The following is a 23,716-nucleotide window of genomic DNA, read 5'->3' as shown; positions in this document are numbered from 1 at the left end:
ACTCCCTACGGTGAGCAGTGAGTGAGGAGCGAGGAACTAAGGATGTGAAAAGTCAAACCACAGGATGCTGGCCCCGGACAGCTGAGATGCACAGGAAAGGAACGATTCCAGTGAGCCCAGGCTCGTGCACCTTCCCATAAACAGAAAAGTGCTCAGTTCCTTAATTTGAGATATCTGGTCTTTCTTAGCTAACAATAATCTTTTGATGTTCAGACTACCTGCTTCTTCCCTGGTGGCTCAGGCGGTAAAGCATCTGCTTACAATGCAGGAGACCCGGGTTTGATCCCTGGCTTGGGAAGATCCTCTGGAGAAGGAAACAACCCACTCCAGTACTCTTGCCTGGAAAATCCCATGGATGGAGGAGTGTGGTAGGCTACAGTCCATGGGGTCGCAAACAGTCGGACAGGACTGAGCGACTTCACTTCACTTTCACCTGCTCTTTGGTGCAAAGTTCTATATAACTGACTCTTCCCGCCACCTCCTTGGAACAGTTCTCTCAGGGTCACCTGAGATCTTGTCTCCCGGGCTTGAAGTCCTAAACATTCCCGCTGAATAAAACATAACCCTCCATTTTTCAGTTCTGAGTATTTTAAGGTGACAACGTGTTGGCCCTATTTGCAGTGAAAGGTGATGCCGTGTTAGCCTCTCAGGGTGCCTCCTGAGACAGACCACTGGCCCTAGGTCCCCACGCAGCCACGGTCACAACTGAGGCTGGCCAGTGTCAGGAGTGGCCAGTTTTTATGACAGCCATTTCAAGAACCACAGCTTACAGCACCACAAATATAATCTCTTTGTAATTCTCTACTTCCTGGGTTGATACAAACACCCTTTCTCTCCATTGTCGCTCATTCAATTTGTTTTCGTTTAGTTAAGATATGCCAATTGCGGGGCACCCTGGAGGTGGCTCCAGAACACAGCATCCTATTTTCACAGCATGAGATCACGAAATCAGGCAGAATGTCTGGAACTTTGGGGGAAGCCAGGACCCCAAAGCACTATAATGATTTATAATACCTCATATTTGGCTGTGCTGGGCCCAAAATGTGTACAGAAGGGTTATGAGCTGATCAGAAACCTGGGGGTAGCCTATCATAGTAAAACTCCCTCAGTCTCTCTTGTCTGGTGTGTATGTATGTGTGTGTGCTCAGTCGCTCAGTTGTATCCAACTCTTTGGGACCCCATGGACTGTAGCCCGCTAGGCTCCTCTGTCTGTGGAGTTTCCCAGGCAAGAATAATGTCCCCCTCCAGAGATCGAATTCACATCCCCTGCATTACCTGCATTGGCAGGTGGATTCTTTACCACTGGGCCACCTGGGAAGCCCTCTCTTTGTCTGCTACATCAGCTCAAAGACACTAGAGTTTAGAAAGGAGATTTTTAAACGTGTGTGTCTGTGGAGGACTGATCCCTTTACATGAGCCTGCCACGTGGCCCCAGGGGACAGAACTGCCCCGTGCACTCGACCACACCTGTAGGATGGCTGGTGGAGCAAGAGCTCTGTCTGCCTATGAGCAGGTCTTCCCCGGCTCCAAGCTCTCCGGACCGCAGGGAGACAGCAGTGTCCTTGCGCCTCTCCACCAGCTCTTCTTTGACCTCCACCTGTGCATGACCACTAAACAGAAGCTTTCTCTCTGGGTCCCTTTATTCTCTCTGCAGTGTCAGCTGTCTCCTCTGACCTCCTTGGGGTGGCCTTTCTCAAGTGCATCTGTAGGGGAGCTCCTGCTCCCCAGCTCCAGGGGCTGCTCCCCACCCTGCTGTCAGCTCCAGCACTGTCCTTCCACGTGGAGCTCACCCCCGCCCCTCCCTCCTGGTCTCACCACGCCCCCTGCAGTACCATCACTCTCACCGTCACAGAGCCTCAGTCTGCAGGGTCATCTGGAGGAGCTTCTGTCCCCCCAACTCCATGTGAGCCGCCCGGGAGGGTGCTGATCTGCCCCCTCCCTGCTCTGCCTCAGGGGCTGAGAGAGAGGAGAAGGGTGTGGGAGGTGAGGCTGGAAGGGGGAGCAGGTGTGTGTAATCTGAGTTGGGGCCCCTGGGGACTCTGTTACCGCTCCCCTCGAGCCGTAGAGAACGCGGCTCTCAACCTTGGCATTATTTGTTAAGTCCCATTTCTCTCTCACGCTCCTCATCAAATTGGCTACCCAGTCCTTGCTGACTGCCTCTCAAAAATACCTCCCCTGTCTGATGCCTCCCTTCCGATCCCACAGCCCCCAACCTCATTATCTCCTGCCGGGAGAGCTGTTGCAATCGCTTGCTAGCAGGTCTGCGAACCTCCAGGCTCTCTCGGCTCCAATCCATCTTGCGCACTGCTGCCAGATTAACCTTCCAAAGCAGTGCTTTCTAAACTTTGGCGTGCATGAGAATCACCTGGGGAGCTTGTTAAAAATACAGATGCCTTGACCCCAACCTATAGATTAGGATTGAGCAGGTCTGGGTGGGGCCCGAGGTATATGTATTTTTAACAAGTTCCCAGGTGACTCTGAGGTCGTCAAGGTTGGAGAATCTCTGGCACAGCTCTTGCCATGAGTGCTCCCTTCAAAAAATAAGTTTCAAAGGCTCTCCACTTCCTACCCATCTCTTTCGGTCTTTACGGCTTGGCATGCTCACGCCCTGGTCTACCCTTCAACCCACTCTACCTCAACAGGAACCACATCCCCTGCCGAATCCTGATTGCTCACATCTTCCCATGCAAGCTTTTCACTTCCTTGTCTCCTAACCTGTTCAAGCTGTTTCCTGTGCCGTGAGTGTTCTGCCTTATTCACTTCCAGCAGACACTGGGAGGTGCAGGACCTGCAGGCAGAAGGACCACCTGGGTGGGGACAATGCACCGTCGTACATCTTGGAATGGAAATCCAACGCACAAAGAAGGGATACCTACACCTACACAAAAGAAATGCTCCTTTATTCTTCAAGGTGACATTCTGAAACATGAATTTACCCAAGGCTGCTCAACAACATAGAAAGAGCTGCTGATAATCAGACCTATTTGAGCCCCAATCCAGGATTCTTTCAACCTCATCCTATTTGCTATCATTGCAGTTAAAGCCGATATAAGGAGCTACCCCAAGTCATGGTTACTTTTCAACCTGTGAAGATAAATCAGAGTTGACTTATTTGTATTCCTTACATAGTAGGGCTTGTGACCAAAAGCTCATTTTGCCCACTGGGTGCTGAAGGTTAGGAGTACTATTTACAGCAATGGAAGAGTTTCAGGAGCTCTCAGTCAACTTCCACTTTCCTTACTACCTGGAGTAAACGATTCCTTCTGATATGCTCTCTGTACAGCTTACTGAGTGATACCACACACACTACATATATCTTTGCATCCAACTGGCTAAATAATTATGTAGAATGAAAGAAGATAAAAAAAGAATACACATTATATAATACTCTAAACATGTAATCTAAATGACAGAAAGTAAATTTAGCATAATTGCAGAATATATAGAATATATAATTACAACATATTATATATAATTGAAAGTCATTGTACAAAAATTAATTGTACTAGCCAATTATAATAGAAACAATGAAACTGAACTGAAATTTTAAAATTTGGGTCTGTTACAATAATTTCCCCAAAATGAAATATTTAGAGATAATTCTGACAAAAAACCTAAAGATCCATGTATTGAAAAATATAAAATATTCTTAATAAAAATTAAAGACAACCTAATAAATGGAAAAATACTTTGTTCATGGGTTGAAACACAACAACATAGACAAAACTCTAAATAATTATGTAGAAAACATGTAAAGTAATCTGTAGTGACAGAAAGGAGGTCAGTAGTTGCTTTGGCGGTGGGTGGGATTGATGGAATGAAGGGGAGGAAGTGACAAGCAAGTGGCATGAGGAAACTCTAGAGTGACAGGTATGTTCACCAGCCTGATTGTAATGGTGATATGATGGATGGTACATACATCAAAACTTACCAAACTGTACACGTATATGTAGTTTTTGGTACATCAATTACACTACAATAAAGCTGTTTTTTAAAACAATTAAATGTTTATAACGTTTCCTTTTTTTATGACTTCTTCCTTTAAATGGCTTTCTCAATTAACTAACTACATATGTCACTGGTTAACAGGGCTCTTCCTCTGTGTGTAACGTACATGGCCTGAGAGTGGAGAGCAATCATCATTTAGAGCTAAAACAAACCCTGGAATTATCTAACATGATGTATAAAGAGCTGAGGTTGAAGAGAGTTCAGTGAGGTCACCAAGGCCGTACAGGTGGTTGAAGAGCAGAGTTGGGTACACACTCCCCGCTCCCCTGACTTCTGATGGCTCACTGAACCCATATCTGTATTCCTCTACAAAGTCTGGCAACCATTGATCATTCTAGAAGCAATCCTCAATGAAGCAAAGTTGTCTAATTAAAATCCTATCTACATGAAGAACATGGCACCTGAAAGATGACCAGCTATGAGAGCTATAAGAGTGCTCCCACCAGGACACAACCATGTTGGCACCTTGATCTTGGAATTCCCAGCCTTCAGAACTGTGAGAAATAAATTTCTGTTGTTTATAAGCCACCCTGTCTGTGGTATTTGCAGCCTGAACAGACTAAGACATATGAAGTAATGGAAAAAAATCTATTTGGCTAATTTGAGATCATTATATCAACAAAGAGTGAGAAATTATACACAGAATACATGAGAATCTGAACGGATAAAGTGAAATGGTTGTGAATAAAAATATTACATTTGCTATGCCCAATTCCATCATATAATAAAATATATGTTGGCAACTTTGCCTTAGGGGAAAAAAAAGAACGTGGCAGCTGACTCCTGGGACCACTTGAATGTGATAAGCTCATCAATGGGATGAGGGGTACAAACCTGTTTATACTCTGCTCAGCTACACTCTCTGGTCCACAAACATAAGATCCCTCTATTTCTTTCCGTTACCAGTAGGGTGGCCTACTAATGGTGGCAGTGTTTCTGGTTAAGTTTCATAATGGGTAGAGGCTGGCAAGGATGGAGGAATGGAGCACAGATGTTGAAGACAGACAGCTTTGGGATCAAATCTCCTTTTTTCTTTTTCCCCTTTCATTTAAGATCCAAGCAAACTTGGGTCAAGCTAACCTCCCTGAACTTACTCTTCTTTAAAGGTGAGATAATACTCATCTCATTGAGTCATGAGGGATTATTAAATGAAAGCATACAGCGTCAGTTGGACATGTAATACATGTGTTCAACCAGTGGGAGCTTCCAGTTAGTGAACACTGTGCAGTCTTAGAATCGTGATTAGTCAGTGATTACCACGACCACTTTACCACCCTGGGCTGTATCAGAACTCGGTCCCCACTCTCTCTCCTATGGTCCTCACCACGCCTTCCCCACCACTCTTGTTAATATTCTCTATGCTACTGAGAATCAGTTTTATTTAATGGGCCACAGCAATTGCTGGGAGTCTGCCTTATCCCTTAGAACCTCAGACCATAGATTATCTTTCATTCACCTCATTTTTTGCTGCAATCTAGTCCTTCCATGGATAAACTGAAGACTAAGTCAGCAAAATCCAAATGAGTGACTGAGAGTATAGGGGATCCGGCAGCTTAGCTCATTTGTAAACAGCCTGGGCATTCAACTTCAAATGCTTAGGTTCACGTCTTAGCTCCACCAAGGGACAAAAACCCGCATGCATCAGTCTCCTCATCTTTAAAATGGGCACTACCTCAAAAGGTTGCTGTAAGAGTGACACAAGACCATGCAAGGCTGCTGGCACACAGGAAAACTCAGAACAAGGTCTGGCAATTATTATTTACTGATTCTGTAGGGACAGGGGAAGAAATGAAGAGGCCTAGGTAAGGTGAATTCTTGAGGGAACAGAAAATAGCCAGCCTTTCAAAACAACTAGTAAAACCTCCAGGGAGACAGGTAGCAATAACAACCATTAAGGCTGTTTGTGAAGCCGCTTTCAAAGAGGGAGCTCTAGTGGAAGCCTGGATGAATAGAAAGGGTTCCCAACCCTTGCTTTCTTTTTGCCACAAAGATGTCAAGGTGAATGAAGAAGATGCTTCAAGCTGCTGCATGCCATGAGGTGTCAATGGCTCACCCTCTGTCTGGTTTTTGATAAAAGACAGCCTGAGTGCAAGGAAAAAAGGGGGAAAGTGAAGAAGAAAAAAAGACAAATTGGATGCTCGACAAGCTGGCTTTCAAAGGAGACAGGTATTAAAGTTTAGAAGCGGGATGCTGGACTCCACGTTACAGAATATGAATGATTTCAAACGCAGAACATATTAGTTGCACGCTTTGGCACCAGCAACTGGTTAAGAGCAAGAAAGCAAAAGAAGAGCACACAGAGTCCCTCTTGTGTCATCAGGCTGTGTTATCCACTCCATGAGGACAGAGAACAAGATTAAGGAAGAGGTGTGGTGGGACAGAACCTGCCCCAGATGAGGAGCCAGTGCAGAGAGTGGGCCCAGGCTTTCTCTGTGGCTCCGTAACACCCCTTTGCAAGCCAGTCTACTTTCCGTGACCCCCAGAAAGTACCAGGGAAAGACTGTGCTCATGCCTCAGGACAAACCAGCCCACAGGGCAGATGGCACCCCTCAAAAGCTGCACTCTGGTGAGGATGGCTGGTGAACCCAACAACCCCCCTGCCCTGCTCTTCCAAGCCGGCACACATGTGCTGGGAATCTCCTGAAAACAAGTTCCCCAAGAAGACATATGGTGCTTACTTGCTAGGAAAGAGTGCTAACAAGACAAACTGAGAAGGAACAAGGGAGAAAGCTGACTGAGTTTTTCAGTCCCATGAGGAGGTGAGATCTGGGCAGGAGGACTGACAGCGCTGCTGGGAGAAGGCCTGGCTCAGACGGAGGAGCTCTGAGTTCTGTCCTGGGCTCCTCCCTGCAGGCGGACAAGCAAACAGTACACCCTCAGGTCAGGAGCTGGAGGGGTCACTGGCCCTGGGCAAGCGGGGGCTCTCTGAAGTTTCATATCCTTAGGGGTAAAGAAGGGCCTCAGTGGAAATCCTCTTTAAGCTTGACTCCATGAAAAAACACTCTCTATAGCTCTAAATCATCCAAGAATCCAGTCCCTTTCTGATTCCAACTGAAAATAGAAAAATGAAAACCTCACATTGCCGAGTGTGTTGAGGGGGCCACGGGTATCTGGAGATTTATGGGAGACAGTGGGGTGCAATGGCAAGAGCGTCCCAGTGGCCCATTGAAGCCCGTCTTAAGGACCGGCTATGGTGAGCAGGCGGAGGCAGGCTGAGTATGCATCAGTTGGTTTTCAAAATATGTTATTTACAATACGCAGCAGATGTTCTTTGAATTCTAATGTGAAAATACAGGCTTTTTATTTTTCACTGACAGACTAAAAAGTACACTTAATATAATAATCTTGCAAAGTCCAAAGATTACCTCACAGTTTGGAAACTACTATGTTGAGTCATTAGTCCCATTACTCAGTATTTTCAAAACTCACCAGATAAATACGGTACGCTGAGACTTCCTGGTAACGACCTTCTATTTTTCGCAAGGAAGAACACAGCAAGGCTTCCCAGAAGCCTCAATTAAATCTGGAAAATGTTTCTAAAATATTCTGAAGCACAACACATGCACACATGCTGAAGTGTTTCTGGAGATCTTTGCTGGCAGATGAGTTTCTCCTGTCATTCCTTCTTTAAAATAAAAAATACTGGGTGCCTCCAAAGGGCTGGGAAATACACGAGGCTGAGAGAACACAGAGACAGGAGCATGAAACAGTTCCTGCCCGCAAGGACATTCCTGTCTACATGCAGGAAGAGCCGAGTAAATGCACACATACAAAGCTCTGGGGATGATAAGCTCTATACCCTGCGTGGCCAAGGATACCAGGAGGGAGGAGGGTATGTGAGCCCTTATGAAGGTGATCAGGCAATTAATCAGATCATGGGTGAGTAAGAACTTGCCGGAGGAAGCTTGTTACAGAAGGCAGGAAGCGCCGGGTGGAGCCCCACATGGCTGGGAGGAACAGGGACCCAGTGAGGAGCCCTCAGGGATTGGCAAGGGAGGGAGGGGGCACAGGTGGCTGGAGAAAATCTGAGTGGCAGTAAAATAAACATGGAATAATCTGCCTTGCAATTCAGGGTACGTGTGTTTGATCCCTGGGCAGGGAACTTAAGAGCCCACATGCAGTGTAACTACTGACCTCAAGTACTCTGGAGCCTGCAGCCTGTGTGCCACAACTAGGGAGTCCACTGCACAACTAAGACCTGACACAGCCAAATAAATATTTAAAATAAATAAGTATTCATGGCAAGTAGATGGGGAAAAGGTGGAAACAGTGACAGACTTTATTTTCTTGGGCTCTAAGATCACTGCGGATGGTGACTGCAGCCACAAAATTAAAAGTCATAGTTTTTCCTGCTCCCTGGAAGAAAAGCTATGATAGACCTAGACAGCATATTAAAAAGCAGAGACATCATTTTACGACAAAGGTCCATAAAGTCAAAGCTATGGTTTTTCAAGTAGTCATCTATGGATGTGAGAATTAGACCATAAAGAAGGCTGAGCACCAAAGAACTGATGCCTTCAAATTGTGATGTTGGAGAAGACTCTTGAGAGTCCCTTGGACTACAAGGAGATAAAATCAGTCCTAAAGAAAATCAACCCTGAATATTCATTGGAAGGACAGATGCTGAAGCTGAAGTTCCAATACTTGGGCCACCTGATGTGAAGAGCTGACTCACTGGAAAAGACCCTGATGCTGCGAAAGACTGAGGGCAGGAGAAGGGGACGACAGAGGATGAAATGGTTGGATGGCATCACCGACTCAATGGACATCAGTTTGAGCAAGCTCTGGGAGTTGGTGATGGACAGGGAAGCTTGGGGTGCTGCAGTCCATGGGGTCGCAAAGAGTTCGACACGACTTAGTCACTGAACAACATGGAAAAGGAATTCGGGCTCTGGAACCTAAACGAGTTCCCTCGAGCTTCCCAGTGTGGGCAATTTGCTGCTATTTCTTTCTCCCCTCAGAAAAAAAAGACAGGAAGGATGCAAGTTTGCTGTGAAGCGAGAGCACATGACAATGTCTGGCACACAGTAGGTGTTCAAGTGCTTCCCCCCTTAGTGTTCTCAGAGCTCTGCAATGCAAATGCTCCCTGGAAAATTATTCTTCCTGGTCTCACCTGAAAGAATAAATTATAGCTAGGGTTGACTCCTCTTCTAGAAATTGTTCAACTGATACCCTGTGATGGTGATTCTGCAAATTTTTCAATAAATACCCTCTCACTGTGAGGGTCTAAATGCTACAAAAGGTTGTGTTTGTATAAAATATTTAAATGTGGGGACGTTTTGGTATGAGTTCCCTTGGCACTTCATTTGTATATAAAACGAGGAGTTCATTCATTCATAATTACAACCAATACACTTGGAGCATCTAAGGCAGTGGAAGGTGCTGGACTGGTTTCTAGGCACCAGAGCTGCCCTCAAAGTGTCCTCACCAAAAGTGTGGGAAAGAGACTGGCAAACACACACACACAGCATATTTGCTGATGTCATGACAGGGGACTCTTTCTAAGTCAGTGGTTCTCAGTCTTCACTGCAAATCCAAACAACTGAGGAGCTTTTGAAGATGGTAGTGATGTTCAGACCCCGACTCCAGAAATTATGGTTCAACTTGACTAGACAGTGGCCCGTGCATGTGGGATTTACGGCTCCTCGGGTTGATCTCAGTGTGCAGACAGGTTGTGATCCATTGTCCAGAGTATACAGTTTCTTTCTTAGTTGCCATGAGCCCAGATATAATGGTTCTCAAATTCTGGAGTGTATGAAGAGTCACCCCAAAGTCAAGGTTCCTTGAAGTAGGACAATGGGCCTGGCTTTTGTACGTTGCTAAGTGTCCCAGGGAATTCTGAATCACAGGACAGTTGGGACAAACACTGCTCCACCAAATAACACAACCTGGCTGTATCGTATAGAATGGGGATGAACTGAGGTATCTGACTTTTTTCAGAAACTGGTCTCAGAGGAGAGGAATTCCCTAAAATATTTCCGTCTTGTCTTTGCTGGTCCCTTCTTAGCATGGTAGTAGTGATACCTATGTGCCTGAGTTTGACAGAATGTCTGCATCTTGAAACTTCTCCAAGTTGCTTTCCTTTAAGGCAGATTTCCAAAGAATAGCAAGGAGAGATAAGAAAGCCTTCCTCGGTGATCAATGCAAAGAAATAGAGGAAAACAACAGAATGGGCAAGTCTAGAGATCTCTTCAAGAAAATTAGAAATACCAAGGGAACATTTCATGCAAAGATGGGCTCGATAAAGGACAGAAATGGTATGGACCTAACAGAAGCAGAAGATATTAAGAAGAGGTGGCAAGAATACACTGAAGAACTATACAAAAAAGATCTTCACAACCCAGATTATCACGATGGTGTGATCACCAACCTTGAGCCAGACATCCTGGAATGCAAAGGCAAGTGGGCCTTAGGAAGCACCACTATGAACAAAGCTAGTGGAAGTGATGGAATTCCAGTTGAGCTATTTCAAATCATAAAAGATGATGCTATTAAAGTGCTACACTCAATATGCCAGCAAATCTGTAAAACTCAGCAGTGGCCACAGGACTGGAAAAGGTCAGTTTTCATTTCAATCCCAAAGAAAGGCAATGCCAAAGAATGCTCAAACTACAGCACAATTGTACTCATCTCACACACTAGTAAAGTAATGCTCAAAATTCTCCAAGCCAAGCTTCAGCAATACGTGAACTGTGAACTTCCAGATGTTTAAGCTGGTTTTAGAAAAGGCAGAGGAACCAGAGATCAAATTGCCAACATCCTCTGGATCATAGAAAAAGCAAGAGAGTTCCAGAAAAATATCTACTTCTGCTTTATTGACTATGCCAAAGCCTTTGACTGTGTGGACCATAACAAACTTTGGAAAATTCTTAAAGAGATGGGAATACCAGACCACCTTACCTGCCTCTTAAGAAATCTATATGCAGGTTAGGAAGCAATAGTTAGAACTGGACATGGAACAGCACAATGGTTCCAAATACGGAAAGGAGTACGTCAAGGCTGTATAATCACCCTGCTTATTTAACTTATATGCAGAGTACATTATGAGAAATGCTGGGCTGGATGAAGCACAAGCTGGAATCAAGATTGCCAGGAGAAGTATCAATAACCTCAGATATGCAGATGACACCACCCTTATGGCAGAAAGCGAAGAAGAACTAAAGAGCCTCTTGAGGAAAGTGAAAGAGGAGAGTGAAAAGGTTGGCTTAAAGCTCAACATTCAAAAACTAAAATCATGGCATTTGGTCCCATCACTTCATGGCAAATAGATGGGGAAACAGTGGAAACAGTGACACACTATTTTTTGGGCTCCAAAATCACTGCAGATGGTGACTGCAGCCATGAAATTAAAAGACACTTGCTCCTTGGAAGAAAAGTTATGCCCAACCTAGACAGCATATTAAAAAGCAGAGACATTACTTTACCAAAAAAGATCTGTCTAGTCAAAGCTATGGTTTTTCCAGTAGTCATATATGAATGTGAGAGTTGGACTATAAAGAAAGCTGATCACCAAAGAATTGATGCTTTTGAACTGTGGTGTTGGAAAAAACTCTTGAGAGTCCCTTGGGCTGCAAGGAGATCAAACTAGTCCACCCTGAAGGAGATCAGTCCTGAATATTCATTGGAAGGACTGATGTTGAAGCTGAAACTCCAATACTTTGGCCACCTGATGTGAAGAACTGAATCATCTGAAGAGAGCCTGATGCTGGGAAAGATTGAAGGCAGGAGGAGAAGGGGATGACAGAGGACGAGATGGTTGAATGGCATCACCGACTCAATGCACATGAGTTTGAGTAAACTCTGGGACTTGGTGATGGACAGGGAGGCCTGGCGTGCTGCAGTCCATGGGATTGCAAAGAGCTGGACATGACTGAGCGACTGAACTCTTCTCACTACAGTAATTACATGCTTCAAGTCCTTGCAAAAGTGCTAAGTGTTTTCCTGTGGATTCTCAGATTTTATTGTCAAAGTCATCCTAGGTCACCTAGAGCAGGGGTCATTACTTTTCTTTTACAGATGAGGGAGGAGGCCCAGGCACTTGTCCAGAGACCCGTGGTTGATTGAGAGTGGACTCAGTGCTGGAACCAAGGTTTGCTGACTTCTAACTTTGACGTTCTCTCAGTATGTCAGTGTTTCTCAAAATGTAGTCCTATAATGGCAGCCTCAGCATTCCCTGGAAACTTGTCAAAAGGCAAATTCTTGGGCTCCACCCCCGATCTACTGAATCAGAAATTCCTGAGGTGGGCCCTAGCATGTGTTTCAACAAGCCTTGCAGGGCACTCTGATGCACCATTCCATTTCGCTATGCTGACTCTTTAGAACATGTTTTGCATCCAGCTACAAAGTTACTGGTATTTCCATGAACGCATAACACAATTAAAGATTCTATCCTTTAGTGCAGGTGTTCCTAACCTCTGGGACCTAATGCCTGATGCTCTGAGATGGAGCTGACGTAATAATAATAGAAATAAAGTGCACAATCAATGTAACGTACTTGAATCACCCATCACTCCACACTGGTCCATGGAAGAACTGTCTTCCATGAAACTGGTTCCTGGTGTCAAAAAGGTCCGGGACTGCTGCTTTATAGCGCATTCGTGAGTTATAGGAACACTGGAAGGTAGGGGAAATTTGTGAGCTGGTGTGGACTCGTGAATGAATTCATAAGCAATGAGAACGCACATGCCCTCCTTTACCCCTTATTCTCCTGAGAAAGATTAGATGGTGATAGCTGAGATGTAGCATCATCTAAAATATGCATGTCTGTGTCTGCATTCTCCCAGATAGGTTTCAGAAAAATTCTCTTAATTTGCAGGCAGTGAAGACTTGATGAATAATTCTAGTCTTTTCAACATTGCACCCATAATTTTTTGCACTGAAAAAGTTACTGTGAAATAGAAAATGAAGTCTTTCACTGGTACCAGCCAAACCTACAAAGTGGCTCCTTTATGATGAATTCATGAAAAATTTAATGTTATGAGAGGAGAGGAGGGTATTTACAGTATCTGAGCTTCGTGAAGTAGAACAGGGAGCCAAAGTATGATTTCTTCTTGGCTCCCAAGGCACATGGCACACAAAATGTTTCTATAAAGAAAGGAAAAAAAGGCAGATTTGGTCCTGAGATCAGTGAAATATCATGATTTCCATTTGGCTGTTTTGTCGCAGTTGCCTCTTTAGGCAAGTCCCCATTTCAAGGAAAAGTTTGGAGCTCATTAGAGTCACCAACCTCCTTCCAACAGACTATGCCATTCTGAGAGAATGCTGGGCTTGCCTGCCATGTCCATGACACCAGACAGGTGCGTGGAGCTGCCAGACTGGGCTGGCTACATGTGATGCTGGCATCTGTGAGATTTTCTGCAAACTCCATTTCTTCCTGGGTTGGCAGCTATAGGCACTAAACAATTGCGTGAAAATGTGTTTTTTATGTTCCCACCTGCAGACAATCCACTGACAGTTATATAGAGTGGCTGGGGTAAGCTGGGGTCCCCACTGTACAAAAGATTTAGGATCTGAACGGTGGATCATCCCACACCCTAGCTACATTTGTTTAAAGCTAAGTTCTAAAGAAAGTCAGATATCAAAACTTAAGATTCTAGAGTATAGGAGCACAGTGCTAACCTAAAAAGGAATTGCAGAACTGCATAAGAAGAAGGGACCTTGGCTAAACTGAGCCTTTCAGCTGCTCATTGCAATGAAACATCCTACACCTGGTTGGCCAGCTTGCTGTCCCTGATCTCCTCTTAAACAATAGAGACAGTCAACACCATCTTGGAATGGATCTGCTAAACGATTTTTCTCTATAGTTTAGCATAAATTGCCTGTACGTTTTCAGTCCTCTGAGGAAATAAAGAATAAAAAATAAGATTTAATCTTCTTTTACAGGACAGCTCTTCAAATATTTACAGACCGTCTACATGTCCCTGTGCTTAGGTGCTGCCACTATCTAATCACCTAACATTGGCTAAGTCATTAAAACTCCCCAGACCACAAGTTCTTCATTTATGAACTGCCAGGTATTACAATGATTTCTAACCCTACATAGATAAAGAGGGTCACGTAAGACGTGAAAGTACTATCAAATGGTATAAAATATTATGCAAATGTAAGACACTGCAATGAAGATGATGTCAGGTTTGCTACAATTCTCTCAAGCTTCCCTCATCTAAGTCTTGTACTTGGATTGATTGAAAATAATAGTTCAGAAACTACTGAGAACTCTCTTGACACTGACATAAAGCCTGTCATCCACGAGTTTAGTTTATATCTCCTATATTTTATAGAGGTTAAAAAATTCATTCACTCAAGAAATATTTATTCATAATATACTACACTTACAGTACTCTATCAGCTGTTACAGGAGTTACAACAATGAAAATGCAAGGCTTCTATCTTGGAGGACTGGATAAGACAAGCACATAAATAAGTGAAGCACAAGACAAAGTGCTACAAGTCCTTTCCCATCCCTTACATGTACACACACACACACACACACACACACAAGGAATTCCGGAAATCCAAAGGGGAGAGAAATTCTATTACAAGAAGATTTCATGAAAGAGAACGGATTTGAAGGATGACAAGATTTCAACAGAAATGGCAGAAATAAAGAACATCATTTTAGATAAAAGATACAGAATAAGCAAGGGCTTAGAAATGAGAACTTGTGAAGGTAAAAGAAAGAATAATGAGTGTTTTGCTTAGACTAGAACATAGAGAACAGGAAGAAGAGTACAAAATACACTTGGAATGGAAGACAAGGTTCAGGTTGTAGAAGGCCTCACAAGTTAGCTAAGAGTATATTAATAGAACGTATTCAGTAGGACTAAAGGAAATGGAAAGATTGTTGCCTAAGGAAATCATATAATCAAGACTGTCAGAAGGTGGATTAGTATCTGGCAGCAATACGTATGATGGAGTGAGGCAGAGATAAAAGGGCCTGGTGATAGTTTTGATAAAAGACAATAAAGATGTGGATCTGAACAACTGTGTTGACCAACAGGACAAGAGCTGAAGAAATAAAGCCTAGATACAACAAATGGGCTATTTTACACATGACAGCTGTCACCTACGGTGATCAAGGAGTTGAAACAAAGAAGTCAAGCTTTCAACCCTGGGTCATACTCTGGCTAGAATTAGGGAAGACAGAAAGCCTGCCTGGGTATGAGTTCTGTTTTGAGCAATGAGTGTAAGAAGCTGGCAGGACATCCAAGTGGTGAAGACAGTTTTGGAAGTTATCCACACAGTTAGGAGCCAGATGGTGTTATGAGATTGGGAAGGGAAAAAGTAAGGAGACAGATATAAGGGGGGGGGGCGTCCATATTTAGGAAGGCATTGAGCATTGGAGCCAAAGGTAGAAGAAGCCAAAGAAAAAAGAATGTTTCAAGATGGAGAGATAGGCAGTGTGGTTCTACGAACACTGATGATAGGAATCCAGAAAGGTTACTGGGCTAGGCAAATAAGATGACACCATGAACCACGAAGAGAGGAATTTCAGTCAAGGAATGAAGGCAGAATTATGAGTGCAAAAAGTAAGGTGGGAGTGGGTGGAAAAGAAGCACCAACAGTGAGAGCAAACAAAAGGTTTGCAAAAGGTTTGACAGCGAAGGGAGCGAAAAAAATACAATGGGAGCTTGAGAGGGCAGCAGGGTTGAAGCAAATTTTTTTTTTTTAGTGTGAACTATTCAGTATTTTTATAGGTCGAAGAAAGAAAATGAAGATACTCGGAAGCTAAGTTCTGGAGGAACTGGAATAGAGGGCACAATGGAGGGAAAGTGTGGACACTTCATTATTTAAATGAAAGAGAGGAGGAAACAGGAGAAAATCCTGGGTAAACCTGCGCAGAGGGATAGGAATACTGACAGCATTCATCCTACAGATAAGTTGGAGGTGACTCGATGTTTGAATCTATCAAGAATTTGAGGGTTGGTGAAATGATCGAAGAGAGGCAGAGAGGATAAGAGAAATGAGTTACTACCATAGGCGCTAATACTACATGCGTGCATGCTAAGTTGCTTCTGTCATGTCCGACTCTTTGCAACCCCATCGACTGTAGCCCACAAGGCTTCTCTGTCCATGGGATTCTCTAGGCAAGAATACTGGAGTGGGTTGCCATTTCCTCCTCCAGGAGGTTTTACTGACCCAGGGATCGAACCCGAGTTTCCTGTGGCTCCTGCATTGCAGGCAGATTCTTTACTGCTTGGGACACCAAGGAAGCCCTCAAAAAGCAACTCATCCCCTTGCAACTGTGGCAGGACACGAACGTGCAATATTCTGATCTGAAGTCAGATGCCTTATCCAGTAGGCTAATACTACACAAGGAAGTAAAAGTTAGACTTGAGTGGTGTATTTCGAACCATAAAACATGTCAAACCCAGAAGCCATCACTGAAGAGTTAGAAAAATTTTCTTTGGAGATCCCTAAAAAAATAACTGGACTCATGTCCAGTCAGCTTTTAATATTTGAAAGGTTAAATATCCAGAGTAGGCAAATCCACAGAGATAGAAAGCAGATTAGTGGTTGCCAGGGGCTGGAGGTCAGAACGAGAGGGTATGGGGCTTCTTTCTGGTATGATGAAACTGTTCTGAAATTAAGAGAGTGGTGATGGTTGCACAATATACTAAAAGGTTGTAAATATACTAAAAATCACTGACTTTAGGGGGCAAACTTTATGTGAATCATATCTCAGTAAGGCTCTTTTATTTAAAAAAATCAAGTCAGGTTGTACACTACATCCTTGTAACAGCACTGGGAATACAGTCAATAATATTGTAATAACTCTGTGTGGTGGCAGATGGTAACGAGGTTCACAGTGGTCATCATTTCATAATGTATAAAACTATTAAATCACTAAGCTGTACACCTAAAACTAATATAATATTTTAAGTCAACTACAGTTCAATTAAAAAAAACTGAATCAATGTTGACTACCTGAAAGTAATATAAGTCAATTATACATCAATAAAAATCGATTCATTAAAAATTTAAAAAGTAAAGTCATTTAGATTAAAAGATTATTTCAGAGGTGAAACTGATGATGGATTTGCCCAAGGCAGCAGTAAGACTAGGGGAGATGCTGAGGTTTGCAGTGTTGTGTCCTTCCCAAACCAAAGCCCACAGGTTGGTAGGATACAGACCACGTAGGGAACATTTCAAAGGTATGAATTCCCAGGCTTCACTACAGACCTCGTAACCCAGAACATCTGGGGACAGAGCATCTAAGCCTGTTTTAAGGAAACTTTCTGTGTTGGCACATAGCTGTATCATGACTGACCACACTGTTGATCAGAAGCAAAAGCAAACAGTGAAACTGGCAAAGTGATGGCGGGGCCATGTCTAGGGTGTGGTGAGGTCCATGTCTCTCACAATTACCTTTCTCTGCCAAGCTATCGGAAACCCAATGTTTCTTAACACTGGCTGCGACTGCTCACATTCCCAACAATCTTCTCCCTGGTCCTTAAAATTTAGAAGGTCCTTGATCTCACGAGTTTTCTGGTCTGCTTGAGGGAAATAAACTCTGTTGTGGCAAGAGAGGATTCAGATGCTACAGTGCTGATACTGTTTTAGCTGTCTGGCAGAATGAAAATGAAATAATACAATACTGTCACCCAGTTTTCATTTGGCAAGTCACACTGAAACATATCAGAGTTATGACTGCCTGGAAATCAAGAAGGTAAAGGAAAAGCCAACAACTCCACAATGACCCAATAATGGCTTTTCTCTTCATAAATGAGCATCTTCCTTTCTTTATTTTTTGCACCCACCAGGAACCCAGAACTCAGCTAAGCAGCAATCCTCAAGAAGAACGCCATCTGGGGGAGACACAGAAAGTAACTGATGCCTAAGTGCAGGGAGGGGAAACTGGTGACCAGTCTGCACAGTGGCAGTGCAGGAATGTAGGCTACAGTTCACGAGAAACATGCACTGGGACTCCAGAAGAAGACAAAGCTGATGATGACCTGTGTAAAGCGCTCTCTCACCCATCGAGTTTTTGGAATTTGGACAACAGTGTGGCAGGTAACCAAGACTGTGCCCACCTTTACCTGCTGTATCCCCCAGGAGCTGGCAGTCACTTGTCCACCTTCCCCATAGGGAAGCAGCTAGGCTGTGGGAGCCGAGTCCCATCACGCTCTGCCCAGGGATTTCATTAATATCTCATTCTCCTGCTGGCGTCCAGCAGGGGAAATGAATAGCAGCTTCTGTTCATGAGAAAGCTCAGAGTCCCCCACTCAGAGGCTTATCTGTCCTCTACCCAACACCACAGCGAACTCTAGCTCCCTTTCAAGCTCATATTAGTAGGCTAAAGAGGGGAGCTGTGACGTTTTCCACAGACATCGCCAGGAGCGGCTTTTGCCAGTAGTACTGAGCACCAAGGCAGAAAGGAGAGACTGGAAACTGAAGGCTCTTTTCCCTGCACAGACCATCTCTTGGCAAGCTTGGCGCCTTGCACAGCTGCCTGGAGCTGAGCTGGAATGGCAGTCATCTTCGTGCGGCATGACAGGAGTGGTATTTTGCTGTAGGCCCAGTTTCTGCAAAGATGGCAGGAGGAGTGGCCTGTCACCCAGAATTACTTCTCAGATCCCAATTATATGTTTCAGAAATATCACCTATTAAGACCCAAACACTTTGTTTGCTGGTTGCAGCCCTCCTGAACAGGTTACCATGGATTTATGCTGGCATAATGGGCCTGCGTGATGTATGCTCCCTGTCAGTGCTGAAACAACAGTCAGTGCATCTGAGCAGGCCCACCTGCCAAGCAATATGTTCTCAATCCCTCAGGCAGAGCGGTGCACCGCTCGGCTAAGAAAACGTCCCCCCACTGAGCAAATGGCAGAGCCTCGGCACGCGGGCAGCCGCCAGCGCGTGCGCACGGAAGGCCTCAGACACATGGCAGGAGGGGCAGTGGGGAGGGACAGTGAGGGTGTTCCCGTCAAGCTTCACTTCACAGTGACAGGCACACCGTCTCCTGGTTTTCCTTTCTTTTTCTTTTAATCTCCTAATGAACTAGCAGAGGCCGCTAATTGCATACATCATTAATGCAAGGGACTGGAAGGTGGCTGAGGGATGTTGGGTAGGCTGGTGCCTAAAGCCAGAAATGGGAAAGAGACAGGAGTACAGGCAGGAGAAGTGGCTGGTCTCGTGGTGGTGAGGTGTTTAGAGTACAAAGGGACGGTTGGATGGAGATCCCACCTCGGGAGGAAAGGAGGGGGCAAACAGCAAGTCCTCTGGAGGCTGGCAGCGTGTTTCACTGCACTGGCTGATCTGAGAGCTCCCCACCACCCTGCTGCTGCTTGTCTCACCGAGGGGACCCTCGACAGAGAGGCAGGCTTCACCCTTTGCACGGGAGATTAAAAAAAAAAAACAAAAAACAAAAAAAAAAACCAGACTTTTGTCAAGCCCAGGCACTGGGGTTTTTGGCTGGGAACGCTCTGGCTAATTAGCGATAGCATGAGGTCTGTGCTGTGAAGAATGCCTCAGAGACGCAGAACAGATTCTGCTTTTAGCTCCTTGTAAGAGAGAGACTACGTTGAACGCGCTGCTTTCTAAGCGAATAAGCTCTCTGCAGATTATGTAACAAGGAACAATGAATGGCTTTCTTGCAGGCGATGGGAGGCACAACACTGTTCAAAGCAGTTAAAAAAAAAAAAAAGGCGACAATTTTACTTGGGATTTTAGGTCAATCTTCTCTAACCTCTTTACAAGATCTTCAAACATTTTTTCAGATCCTGAACCACATGGAGTGGCATGTCACAGACAGTTCTTGTCAAGGGCCACGACAGACTGCTCACTTGCGTTTTACACGGGCTGTGTTAAGCACACGGGCCAGAACACATAACAGCCTCTTCCCTGCACCTCCTAATAAATAAATGAAGGCAAGCTTAAAAATAAAAACCACCACCACCAAAAACCAAGCCGTGGTTGTTACATTATGGAAAAGCCAAACAATAAAATACCTTGTGGCCACTGAAAATTACACCTTGCTATTCTACCAAGTAACATTAAAATAGCACCAGAATATATCGACAGGAAAAAAAAAAAAAAGATGACAGAAAATTTGATTTCATTTGTGGGAACGTGTACAGACTTCATCAATGTTTGTATATCCGCACAGAGGGATGGAGAGATGCTCAAGGAAAAGCATAACTGGGTGAAAAGATTTTAGGTGTTTCTATATCTGAAAGTACCTGAAAATTTCTGTACCTGAAATTGTTCCTTGTTACATAATCTGCAGAGAGCTTATTTGCTTAGAAAGCAGCACATTCATTGTAGTCTCTCTCTTATGAGGAGCTAAAAGCAGGTTTCTGTACCTGAAAATTTTTCCCCAAGAAGGATATGTCATTTTATGAAAATCCATCGAATCATTTTAATGAAAAGTAAGAATAACCATTATGCAACACAGTGAAAAATAAGTGCATTCAAAGGAGGGAAGAATCATGCTGATCAGATTGAGGAAGGTCTCTGAGATCAGGCAGTAAGTGAAATGCATGCAGAGGCTGAGGATGGGGGTGGACAGGTGATGGCTCCAGCTAGGAAATGCAGTGAGTGCCTGAAGAGTGACAGAGAATGGCGGACCGGCTAAGGCAGCAGCCAAGAGGCCACTGTGGCTGCAATGAAAGCAGGGACCTGTGGTGGGGATGGAAGAAGACTTGAGAAGGAGGCTGGAGCTATGCTTTCAACTGCCTTTGTTGACAAAGATTGTTGCCATTTAATTTGAAATGTGAACAAGATCTAAGGGTAATTTGTGTGTGTCTGTGTGAAGGTGTGGGTGTGAAGGGGTTGACAGAGGAAATAAGTTTTAGGGAAATTAGTAATATTTAGGAAAGATCAGAGTTGGGGACAAGAGGAGATAGATGAGTTAGAGAAGTACTGAAACATTCCAAAGAGAAAGCAAAGTAACAAGGAGGTGCTGAACAGATATAAGAAAATAGCAATTTGGTAGAGCTTAGGGACGGAGAAGGCAATGGCAACCCACTCCAGTACTCTTGCCTGGAAAATCCCATGGACGGAGGGGCCTGGTGGGCTGCAGTCCATGGGGTCGCACAGAGTCGGACACGACTGAAGCAACTTAGCAGCAGCAGCAGCAGCAGAGCTTAGGGAATTGAAATTGGTTGACCGAGAGGTTCAAGAAGAAGAGTCAAACAAACAAGGGCTTCCCTGGTGGTCAGTGGTTAAGATTCCACCTGATGAATGCAGGAAACATGGGTTTGATCTCTGCTCTGGGAAGATCCCACACGCCAGGGAGCAACACAGCTCACGCGCCACAACTCCTGAAGCCCACATGCTCTAGAGTCTGTGCTCCCCGACAAGAGAAACCACTTCGATAAGAAGCCAGAGCAGTCTTTTGGACTCTGTGGGAGAGGGAAAGGGTGGAATGATTTGGGAGAATGGCATTGAAATATGTATAATATCATATATGAAACGAGTCGCCAGTCCAGGTTCGATGCACGATACTGGATGCTTGGGGCTGGTGCACTGGGACGACTCGGAGGGAGGGTATGGGGAGGGAGGAGGGAGGAGGGTTCAGGATGGGGAACACATGTATACCTGTGGTGGATTCATTTTGATATATGGCAAAACCAATATAATATTGTAAAGTTAAAAAATAAAATTAAAAAAAATAATAAAATTTCAAGAAGAAAAAGAAAAAAGAAGCCAGAGCACCACAACACAGGCCCCACTCACCACAACTAGAGAAAGCCGGGGCACAGCAACAAAGACCCAGCACAGCCAGAAATTTAAAATCAATCAATCAATCTTAAAAAAAAAAAAAAAAAAAAATAGAGTCAAACTTTCTTCAGGCACAGGCAAGGCAGGAGGAGGAGGTGACCTGGAGAGAAGCTGAGATTCCTGTCTCATTCAGCTTGCTGCTGTGATGTGCGGGGGGGCTTTAGGACAGTGAGCCTGGATTGGTAAGGACTCCGCATCCCAGAAATTACTACCTGGACTCCACGTGCACAGACATTCGTAGAAACTAAGTTCTGTGAGGAAAGATACTTAGTCTGTTTGGTTCAGTGATGTACTTTCCTTCCATAAAACAGTGCTGGGCATATGGTAGGAACTCAAAAGTACTGACTGATTGAATAGAGAAATATTAACATTGAAATTAATGAGTCAGTGAGAGAAAGCCAGTGAGAGCTGAAAACAGAGCCGTGGGGATGGATAGCAGGTGGGAGGAGGAGGAAGTCAGGATGACAAAAAAGGAAGGCGAGGCGCTTTAAGCTTGCCGTCCTGCCATCTGGTGAAGTTCTGTCTCTAAATTCCTGTGGATAATTTTCTACAATTTTCTGGGCCTCAGTTTTTTAAATCATATATAATGTTTAAATTAGGAGGGATGATGATCTTGAAGGCTCCATCCAGGTCTAGAATTCTATGACTTAATCATTGTTGGCTTATTTAACTTTTATTACTGAAATTTTCTTATATTTGTGTTAACCCCAATGATTTGCAAAGTTTCCTGAAGGGATGGAAATGTCTCTCCCCTAAATCGCTTAATACTGTAACTTTCTCATAAATCACTGTTCCAACAGATAAGCTTGATTTGAGTGTGTCCGTTTGTGTACTGACGTGTAATGTGCACACAGTGAAAGTGTAACGACCTTAAGTATACTGTTTGTTGAGTTTTCACAAATGTATGCACTTTTATCTGCCTTCTTCTTATCAAGGTTTAAGACATTTACGTGTTGACTGGATTTTGATTTATTAATGTTTACATTATTGGGAGCCCAGTTGAGCCATCCTTATCCCCTTTCTCTATTTTACTGATATCTCACTGATACAATAGTTATGCACTCAATCAGTCATTTTCAGATATATAAATCTGATTTTTTACAATATTATTTCTTTCACCTATTTTAGTATCCCCCCACCCCATGTAATAGACAATAAATTCTTTAAGAGCTCTGGACCAGATCAGACATTTCTTATGTAGTATCATTGCCAAGTTTTTTATTTAAAAGAGAAATCCTAAGCCTGAGTATTTCTCCGTAAGAGGCATTTAACCTACAGTCTTCTATACGAAGTGAATATTTGGACATTCTAGGAGAAAAATACTTAATTAATTTTGAGTCAAAGATAAATGTGTTTGATAGCATTTTTTTTTTAATGCTGTTATTTTTTTAAGCTAGTTTGGAATATTTCTTTGGTTGGGTCATGAGACTGTGGCTTTTGAATCATCTGAACCCAAACACCATTCGGCTGACTTTGGCTCCTTCCAGGAGGTAAGGGGAGCTCTGCTTCCTCCTGTTTTTCATCAGATACAATTTGATATTTACCCATTTCTGACACCTGGCTCGGGTGAAGCCCATGGGTGCCAGTTCAAGCTGGCCACATCCCAGACCTTGATGGGTCCTCTGGATCTGACAAACTCAAGCTCAAATTCTGTGGGGTCACTTTGGCTCTGTTTCCCCCTACCTTTTATAAGAGGCAGGCTTCCCAGTCATAAACCAAAGCTGTGGACACGAGCCCTCCCCTGAGATCACAGCCATGGATGTGGGCCTGGCTCTGCCAGCAGAAAGGGGGGGCTGCTTTTGTGGTTAGTGTTAGACGTCAATGCTGGAGGCTGGCTTCCAGGCAAAGTCTCCAACACTCAAATTCTTCTAAAACAGAATAAAAAGCAACTCATGCAACTAAAATTACCAAGTCTGTCCTCCTGATACTTAAACAAGCAATTCCACCTGCACTGAATTTTAAGTACTTCTGGCCTCTATACGAG

The 23,716-nt window shown here is 44.1% G+C and overlaps 1 protein-coding gene across 10 annotated transcripts in view; it reads right to left on the bottom strand.

Moving 5' to 3' along the window:
• AUTS2 (activator of transcription and developmental regulator AUTS2) overlaps positions 1-23,716 on the bottom strand; it is a 1,208,197-nt gene that overhangs the window by 405,506 nt on the left and 778,975 nt on the right. The window lies entirely within an intron of this gene.

The sequence above is a fragment of the Bubalus bubalis genome, chromosome 24, assembly GCF_019923935.1.
Source record: "Bubalus bubalis isolate 160015118507 breed Murrah chromosome 24, NDDB_SH_1, whole genome shotgun sequence".
NCBI classification, from domain to species: Eukaryota; Metazoa; Chordata; class Mammalia; order Artiodactyla; family Bovidae; genus Bubalus; species Bubalus bubalis.
Note: the sequence above shows the minus strand (reverse complement) of the source record. Positions and strands in the feature narration are given on the sequence as shown.